Source organism: Monodelphis domestica, chromosome 2, assembly GCF_027887165.1.
Source record: "Monodelphis domestica isolate mMonDom1 chromosome 2, mMonDom1.pri, whole genome shotgun sequence".
NCBI classification, from domain to species: domain Eukaryota; kingdom Metazoa; phylum Chordata; class Mammalia; order Didelphimorphia; family Didelphidae; genus Monodelphis; species Monodelphis domestica.
The window spans coordinates 360,938,857-360,947,799 of NC_077228.1; the positions used below are offsets into that span (position 1 = coordinate 360,938,857).

The 8,943-nt window shown below is 37.0% G+C and overlaps 1 protein-coding gene across 4 annotated transcripts in view; it reads left to right on the top strand.

The window, feature by feature from the left end:
• The window catches only part of PRDM13 (PR/SET domain 13), a 38,085-nt gene that overhangs the window by 333 nt on the left and 28,809 nt on the right, over positions 1–8,943 (top strand). For 3 of the 4 annotated variants that reach the window (XM_056818621.1, XM_007484363.3, XM_016431205.2), the window contains exons 2-3: positions 7,041–7,157; positions 7,869–7,944. The gene's annotated coding sequence lies outside the window, so the exon portion shown is untranslated. Of the gene's footprint in view, positions 1–7,040; positions 7,158–7,460; positions 7,557–7,868; positions 7,945–8,943 lie in introns of those variants that run through there. The other variant, XR_001628397.2, reaches the window with a different exon arrangement.

Sequence of the window (8,943 nt, forward strand, 5' to 3'; positions counted from 1 at the left end):
GATAAGGAACATGACCAAGGTCATTTAGCTATTCAGTAGAAGAGAGAGGAATTGAATTTAGATCCTCTGATTCCAAATCCAGCAGTAAGTTTTAATACACCTTCACTGATTCCTTCAGTTCGTTGATTTAATTCAACAAGTATTCATTGGGCCACACAGTTTACAAAGTGCTGAGTCTCTCCCTAAAAGTGCTTATTTCTCCTGGGGAGGTGGGGGAGTCCAGTCAACAAGCATTTATTGAGTTCTTACTCTGTAAGAAAGGCAAACAACTGGGTCTCTGCTCTCAAGGAGCTCAAATTCTAATGGAGGAACCAACCTGAAAACTACAGGTATCCCTTCTCACATTGCTTTCATCATCTGTTTTGATATATCGAAGGTCTGCATCAAAAATTCAATGGGAAGTTTTGCAGAAAACGTAGATGACAGAAAAAACTTAGAAACTCGAATGTGTAAAATATGTGTATAGTATTATACAATATCAACATATTTTATCCTTTAATACCACAAATATATACAATTTCTTTTTTAAAGTTAGAATAAGTAAAAAGTTTGGGAAAACAATGAGAAAGCCAGCTAATGATACACAAAAGCTAGAAATGTAGAAATTTCTTAACATTGACCTGTATATAGCCTATAACCAGATACTTGACACAAATTTTACAATAAGGTACTGTGACTACCCCCTAAAAGAAAATGAAAAAAAAATCAGATTTTTCTAGTTTGAAGGGAGGGCCAAAATTTTTTACACAGATTTTGGGGGTGGGGAGAGGTGCTGAGACCCTAATCAAGATACATTTGGTATAAATTGAAAGCAATGCCAAATTGAAGGAATGTCAAAGGGAAGATTCTGGGGTGGGAGGGTGGGGAAGGGAAGCCTTCCACAGAAGGTGGGATTAGAGTTCTGTGTTGAAGAAAGCTGGGAAAGCAAGGAGGCAAAGGTGCAGATAGCATTTTCTAGGGCATGGGAAAATAGCCAATATAAAGGCATCTAATGAGAAAATGGAGGGTGAAGAACAACAAATAGGCCAGGGTAGCTGATTGCAGAGTGCCTGGAGAGGGAGTAGAATGTAGGACGACAAAGTTAGGATGGGTTAAGTTGTGAAGCTAAATAGAGGAAGTACTAGGGAGTCACTGGAGTTTCTTTAAGAATGGAGTCACATAGTCTTCAAATCACTTTGGAGGATAGATTGGAATAGGGAGAAATCTAAGCCAGGGAAACTGTAGTCTAGGTGGGAGGTAAGGGGTGATGATAAACATGTACCAGGGTAGTAACTCTGCTAGTGAAGGGAGAAGAACTTAGAGGAGAGATGTTATAAAATTAGAAACTAAACAAGATTTGACAACAGATGGATTATGGAGTCCAGAATGACATTGGAGGTTGCAGCCAGGATACAAATAACAATAATTGTGGAACAGAGAACACTAAAAACTAAAAGTATTAGGAAAGGCACATTTAAGAAATAACCCTTGATGATGGGGATGTGATTGGGGATATAGACTCTAAATGATCACCCTAGTGCAAATATCAATAATATGGAAATAGGTCTTTATCAATGGCACAGGTAAAACCCAGTGAAATTGCATGTCAGCTATGGGAGGGGCTTGGGGGAAGGAGAGGGAAAGAACATGAATCTTATAACCATGGAAAAATATTCTAAATTAATTAATTAAATACCCCCCCTCCCCAAACAAAACAAAACAAAACAAAACAACCCTTGAGCTAAGCCTTGGAGAAAGTCAGAGATTCCAAAGGGCAGAGAAGAGAGAAAATTTCAGGTCTAGTGGACAACCTAGTAAAGATTTGGGGAAAGAAATTACTTATGTGGGGAACAACACATAGCCTAATTTGGTTGGCATGAAGCATGTCTCTGTGTGTTAATATTTTAAATTTAATTAAAACTTAATTAAAGTTAAGATGGAGCCAGATTTCAAGGCCCTTATATGCCAGAGGGATTGTATTTTTACCTAGAGCAATAGGGAACTCTTGCAGCCTCTTGAATAGTTGAGTAACCAATGTAATTGTGAATAAAGAATTGTCATTTGGAAAGTAGTGTGGGAGAAGGATGAGAAAAGAGTCTGGAAATGGGAAGACTAGTTAGGAAGCTATAGTCCAAGACAAAGTTCATACGATGGCAGTAGCATGCGAACAGAAAAGAATTATGTAGGACTATTGTGGAAATAGAATCAATAATAATTGGCATTTGACTGGGCATGGGGGAGAGGTGAAGGAGAGTAAAGAGTAAAGTTAAAGTTGACTCAGGTTTGCAACCTCACCTTACAACAATGAAAGCCGATGACAAAACTAGGAAAGAAAGTTTGAAAGAAAAGTCTGCTTAGGAGAAAGGATAATGAAATCAGTTTTGGATAAGTTGAGTTTGAAGTGCCTATGGGATATCCAGAGATATCTAGTAGAGAGTTGGTCATGCCCAAGGGAATGGAGTTCAGAAGAGAACTGAGGGCTATATATGCAGTTCTGAGTGTCCCTTTCCTAGAGATAGTAATTGAACCATGTTATAAACTCCTTGAAGTCAGGAACTATCTTTTGCTGCTTTTTTGTATACCCAGCACTTTTCACAGTACCCAGAACACAGTAGGAACTTAATAGAAATTTAATGATTTAAGATAACTTCACTTAGAGTTTAGATCAAAGTATTTGGTACATAATAGGAACTTAATAAATGTTGATTGATTGATTGATGAGAACATTGAGAGTTTAGATCACAGTGCCTGACACATAATAGGAGCTCAATAAATGTTTTATTGATTGATGAAATTATTGAGTATTTAGAAAGAAAGGAAGGTCCAGGATTTACCTTTGGGTATCTCCAGCATGAGGTGATGATTCCTTAAAAAAGAATGAGAAAGTTGTCACAGGTAGGAGAACTGGGAAAAAGCAGTGTTGTAAACCCAAGGAGAAAGTATCCTGAAGTAGTTAATCAACAGTGTCAAAAGATATGAAAAACTCAGAAAAGATAAGAACTGAGAAGAAAAAGAAAAAAAAGGAAACATTGGATTTAGTAAAGATGAGATCATTGACAAGCTTGAAGAAAATTATAATTGAAATGGCCTGTATGTACATTTTATTTGTAATTGCTCTGAAGAGGGACAGTCTGAGTCTGATTAAACATGAGCTCTGGGGCAGATAGGTGGCTCAGTGGATAGGGAGCCGGCAAATAAAATGAGCATTTCCATAATCATGGTGTAAGAGAAGAGTATTATATATGACAGTGGATTTATTACTCAAAGCTTACTTTTCTTCTATATAAAATATAAATAATATATGTTTTACCTATAATAAGCTTAATACTTAAGCTGTCCCACTTGTCTGTGACTCAGAGGTATAATGACAGCAAATAAAGTTATCTGCTTTTCTGTCGGTTGCACAGAAAGCTTTTATATAGAATCATTGAATATTAGTAGAAATCCATTGAGCAGCTAGGTTATGGGAGAAATAAGGTCCAGTGGATAGAGAGTGCTGGGCCTCGAGTCAAGAAGGTTTGAATTCATGTATGACCTCAGATCTTAGCTGTGTGATCCTGGGGAAGTTACTTGAACCTCATTTTTGCCTTAGTTTCCTCATCTGTAAAATGATCTGGAGAAGGAAATGGAAAACCATTCCAGTATCTTTGCCAAGAAAACTCCAGGTAGGATCACACAGAGTCAAACACATCTGAACAACAACAAAAGAAACCCACTACTTGAAAAAAAGTTGACTTCTGTGGTACAATCGAATGTAATGGACTTCTCCATTAATGGCAGTGCAGTGATCCCGAACTAAAAGAAAGAACACTATCCACATTCAGAGGAAAAACTGTGGGAGTAGAAACACAGAAGAAAAACAACTGCTCGATCACATGGGTTGAGGGGATATGATTGGGGATGTAGACTTTAAATGAACATCCTAGTGCAAACACCAACAACATGGAAATAGGTTCTGATCAAGGACACATGTAAAACCCAGTGGAATTGCTCATTGGCTATGGGAAGGGTGGGGGGAGGGTAGGAAGGGAAATAATGTGATTCTTGTAACCAAAGAACTAAATAAAGTTTTTTAAAAAGTTGACTTACTATTATTTTTTAACTCTTCCCATCTCTTATAATTGATTCTGAGTAACAGTTCCAAGGCAGAAGAGTGATAAGGGTGAGGCAATGGGGGTTAAATGGCTTGCCCAGGGTCCTAGAGTGAGGAAGTATTTTAGTTCATATTTGAACCCTAGACCTTCTGTCTCCTGTAAAATGAGATAATAATAGCACCCATCCTGTAGGGTTGTTGTGAGGGTAATGAAAACGTAAAATAACATGTAAAGCACTCTGTCAATTAAAAAGCTCCTATATGAATACTATTATTATAATGACTAGTCTTGGTCCCCAAAAAGATATATGAAAAGACATTTTATCAAACAAATTATAAGCAATGTGGAGTTTCTGGTTTTGCACATAATTTGCACATAATTTGGTTAGTTAAATGTTTTTTGGTGGTGGCTATTAAGTATATGATAAACTTTTTTTTTTTAAAAGAAAAGGCATCTTTGACTTCTTTGCAGAATTTGGGGAGCTTGGATGTGACAGACTGTATATGGTATCAGACTTTTTGATGTGTTGGTTAATTCTGCTGAATTGCTTTCCCTTCTTTTTTATCCTTTTAAGAGATGACTTATTAGCAAAGGGAAAATGTCTTGTAATTTCTTTCTCTTTAATATCTCTTGATTTTGTCCTTTTCTTTCCATTCATATAATTACTATCCAAATAGAAACCCTTACCACTTCTTAACTGGATTTGCTGTGAGTATTTGCCCCATCCCAATCTATCTTCCATGTAGCTGCCAAAGTGTTTTTTTTTCCTATGGTATAGGTCTAACCATGTCACTCTCCCCTTCTCAATAAATTTAAATGGCTTCCTGTTATCTAAAGGATTAAACAAAGATCCTCCTATTTGCCATATAAAGCTCCTCATAACCTGGTACCTTTTTCTCTTTCCAGGATTTTAATATATTACTCTCTTCCTCTCACTCTGTGAGCTAGTAATAGCCTAATTGCTATCCATGATGCTCCTCTCTTGTTTCCATGTCTTTGAAGTGACCACCTCCCATGACTGGAACGCTCTCTGTCCCATCTCCTCTGAGAGTTCCCAGCTTCCTTAAAAATTCAGTTCAAGAACCACTTGTAATAGGTCTATTCAGATCCCCAAAACTGCTAGTGCCTTCCCCTCCAAAGTTAACTTCATCTACTGTGTATGTATTTTGTGTTTTTCTGTTTATATATGTTATCTCCCCCTTTAGAATGCAATCTCCTTGATAGCAGGGCCTCTTTTCCCCTTTTCTTTGTATCTTTAGGGCTTAACAGAATGCCAGGCATGTATTAAATACTTACTTAATATTTGTTGATTAATTGATTATATGAACCTAACCTGCTTAATGTCTATTAATTGGTTCTCTTAAAACTTGGTATTTAAAAGAAGCAATGAATTCTATCCTTTTTCTTCCCTTTCTTCTCCTCATTCCCCCCCCCCCTTCTTTCTTCAGTTATCATGTTTTGTAGTAATCATGTGATAGGAAAGGATTGGGGGTATGTAGGGATGGTTATTGGTTTACAATTCCCTTTATGGTAAAATTCATCTAGGAATGGACCCTAGGAGAACAGATTGGGCCCATTGAAAACCATTGAGCCAGCACCTAGAACTATTCCTCTTATTTAAAGACTATGTGGAGCAAGAGTGGATTGTTTACATAGCTATGTCTGTGGATATAACATTTTTGGGTTTGGTTGTATCCCTTCCTGTGTTTTTGTATTGAAATATGTAACCTCTTTGGAAATTATCCTGTTTGAAAAGGGAGTGTATATGTGTGTGTGTGTGTGTGTGTGTGTGTGTGTGTGTGTGTGTGTGTATGTAAGGCACATGCAGAATCCAGATTGGTGAGCTCCCACTTTGGGATTTAGTATAGAGAATAACACTAAGGTTTGCTTCCTCCTACTCTGGGGACCAGGAACATCTGTGTAGCGATTGTACCAGGAGCTTGCCCATAACTTGCACTCCAGGCATCCTTTTCACTCGACCATTCTCCCCTTCACTCCCCCCTCAGGCTTTGGGCTCCAGGTGGTCTCCTGCTCAACAGGCCTGCTCTAGTTGACTGTCTCAGAGGCCTGGATCTGGTGGGACTCCTCTGTGAGCAGTCAGGCTAGAGTCTGATGTGCCCAGCCTCCAGAGGGGAAAAAGGACCCTTCTGCTCTGTGTACTATTGAGCATACTGCTCTGGGAGGCAGGCAACTTGGGATCTAGCCCTGGCTCTGTGCTCTTAAGGAAGTCTTTTTAATTTCTCTGGGCATCTGTAAGATGGAGGTAATAATGTTTTACCTGCCTCTAGGCTGGATAAAATAACCTCTTTCAAGTTCTTAGATCTCTGATTGTATGATTTACCACACAATATTTTCAAGAGATCTAGTGACAGTAATGAGGGTTGTTGACCACTGGATACTTCCAAGAGAGCTAGATTCTGTCTTTCTCCTCTTGTGGGACAATGGAGAAGTCACAAAGTCAGTTTTGGGCTCCATTTCTTCATAAGTAACATAGCCAGCTTATTTGCTCTTTGTCTGCCACATAAAGCTGCCTTAAATTTCTTGAAAGCTAGAAAGAAAACATGAAAATGAGAGAAATAGCCATTTCAGACTCATCATTAGCAAATGCTTATTCAGTAGTTACTGACAATTGTGATGTATTCTTTGGCTATAGAAATGCTCATCTAGGACTACAGAGACTTCCAAGGCAGCATTTGGTGGAGCTGGGAGTAAGGAATGGTGGAACTCTCTTTGCCAAGGTCTCTATTCATAGTGGTAGATACATATTCTTGGCACCTGTGTATTAAAACTTAACAAGGAATGTATGCTTACTGAGTAAGCTGAGACTTTAGGTTTGTGATAGAAAAACCTGACCAATGGGTTCAGCACAGAAATAACTTCCATGCTAAGCTTCAGGAATTTCTCTTACTTAATACTTTAGAGTTTGAATACCAAAAGGCTATCTAATCTAAACCTTTTATTTTACAGGAGGAAACTGAGGCTCAGAGGTGGAGTGACTTGCCCACAAATCCCAGACCTCATTCAAACTGCAAAGATCTGAAATTTGAAAAGCCACAATCTGTTTACAAGATTCTGCCAAGAATGGTAATCAACAGAAAAAGTACTCTAACCCTATCACCCACCACCAAAAAAAAAAAAATTGATATCACAGCCTTTGGATTTCCAAAACCCAAATGCTTTTGATGACTTTAATTGACAGTTCCTAATTAAAGCAGTATGATAAGTTGTGATGATTACTGTCTGTTAGGCCTAAGCCACAACACCAGGGATCCTGGAATAATGAGTAACAAACTCAGAAGGGAGATAGGTTAGGATGCAAGACTAGTGCATTACTACCAAAATTATTTGATTTGTTCAGTTGTCCTGTCACTTGTGTTTCATTTCCAGGTGTACCTTCATCCAGGAGTGGGCTACCAGAGGAGAAATGATGTGCCTTATTGTGATGCTAAAAAATCATCAGTGTCATAAAATTTCATAGCTAAATTTTGATCCTTGGTTTTTCTCTTTTGTCCTGATTTAGGAGATAGGTACCTCCACCAGTTTGTGTCATGGAGGATTAGAGAGAGATAATGGCGTGATTTGGATGATTTAGTAGTATTATAACAAGCTACAGTGAGACTGATATTTGGAAAAATGACATTAGAAATCAAAATTAGAAACCAAGAAAAAATGGTGATTGTTACATTTTATCTCTAGAATCTTTTATCATTTGGTATGAGCCCTGTCAAAGTAATAATTAAAGATCTGATGAAGCTGCTATGGCAACTTCACCTTTATTATGCAACTCTTTCTTAGATCCAGGTCTTTCTACAGCTTGGAGGAATATTCACAGAGAATATGGAGCAAATGCAGCTAAGAAATTTTACAACAGGTAAAATTATGTTTTGTCAGATTTATAAATTGAAATTTTGTGCTAGATGGTTCATGTCTTAGAGTAAAAAATAACTCTATAGTTGCCCAGCAAATTTATGGGAAATACATTATTGTATACAAATATAACTTTGCCATCACAAAAAGAGCTATTATAATATTTTTGTATAAGTAGATCTTTCTCTCCTGTCTTTGATTTCTTTGGGATACAGAGCTGTTAGTGGTATTGTTGTATCAAAGGGTATATATACACTGTCCCTTAGTGCATGGTTCTAAATTACTCTCCAGAGGTATTCAAAACTCCACAAACAGTGTATTTGTGTCCCAATTTTCCCACATCCCCTCTAACATTTATCATTTTTCTTTTTTTGTCATATCTTGTTTTAACTTGCATTTCTCTAATTAGTAGTGATTTTGAGAATTTTTTTATATGACTAAAGATAGTTTTAGTTCAAATATAACTCTAATATTCACAGCTAGAGAACATTTTATTCCATTTTAAGTTGCTCACATGGCTATTCTCAAACATATATTTTCCTAGACTTCTTAAAAAACCTCTGTTTATACTTGTATGACCAAACAGAAAAACTCACTTTTTACACTCTTATTTCACATCCATCCCTCTGTTTTTAATATATGAAATGGGTTTTTTTTTGCATTTTTCTCTTTAATTAAGTGCACCAAAGCTGCTGATGCTATAGATATCTTTGTATACAACTAGTATGTTCTGGGTTCAGAAAAGGAAATGGAAACTGTCAGAGAAGTGAAAGATTTATTCAAATAAACCTCAATTCCTTAGTTTATGATTTGTCTCTTTTAAGGTCTTCTTTAAGAATATTTCATTAAGTTATGTAAGAGATTCCATTTAGAGTAATCAAAATGGAAGATCAAAGGGTTATGAAGGAGATGAGAATGAATGGAAACCTTGTCCATTCCTGTGTGCCAAATATAGAATGTACACAATTAGGAAGTAAATGTGTGTGCAACACTAATAGGAATA